Source organism: Mastomys coucha, unplaced genomic scaffold (assembly GCF_008632895.1).
Source record: "Mastomys coucha isolate ucsf_1 unplaced genomic scaffold, UCSF_Mcou_1 pScaffold9, whole genome shotgun sequence".
Taxonomy (NCBI): domain Eukaryota; kingdom Metazoa; phylum Chordata; class Mammalia; order Rodentia; family Muridae; genus Mastomys; species Mastomys coucha.
The window spans coordinates 38,193,265-38,193,658 of NW_022196915.1; positions in this window are offsets into that span (position 1 = coordinate 38,193,265).

The following is a 394-nucleotide window of genomic DNA, read 5'->3' on the forward strand; positions in this document are numbered from 1 at the left end:
GATCTAAATGCTGCTGCTGATTCATGTGACTGAACTGCTGATATCCTGACAATGAAGATTGGAATCCCCCCAAAGAACTATTTCTAAGCAGGTCCACATCCACCTTTGCCCTATTAACCTTTCCTTTCCAATACCTCTGGTGGGTGGTGGGCTAGAAGTTAAAGCATTTAAGAAACCTTTTTAAAGTAGGTTTTCAAAAAATAAGCCTACACACAGGTTGCCTTTTAGTTCATCAGAAGTCTTGAAGTCGAAAAACACTTGTCTAGATATAGTAGAATGTTATAGGCAAGTAGAGAGAAACAGGCACAATTCAACACCCTTTGAACGACAAGACTGGGTCCTGTATTACAGAAAACATGGGACACTCAGCTTAATGATACTCAGGAAGGAGCAG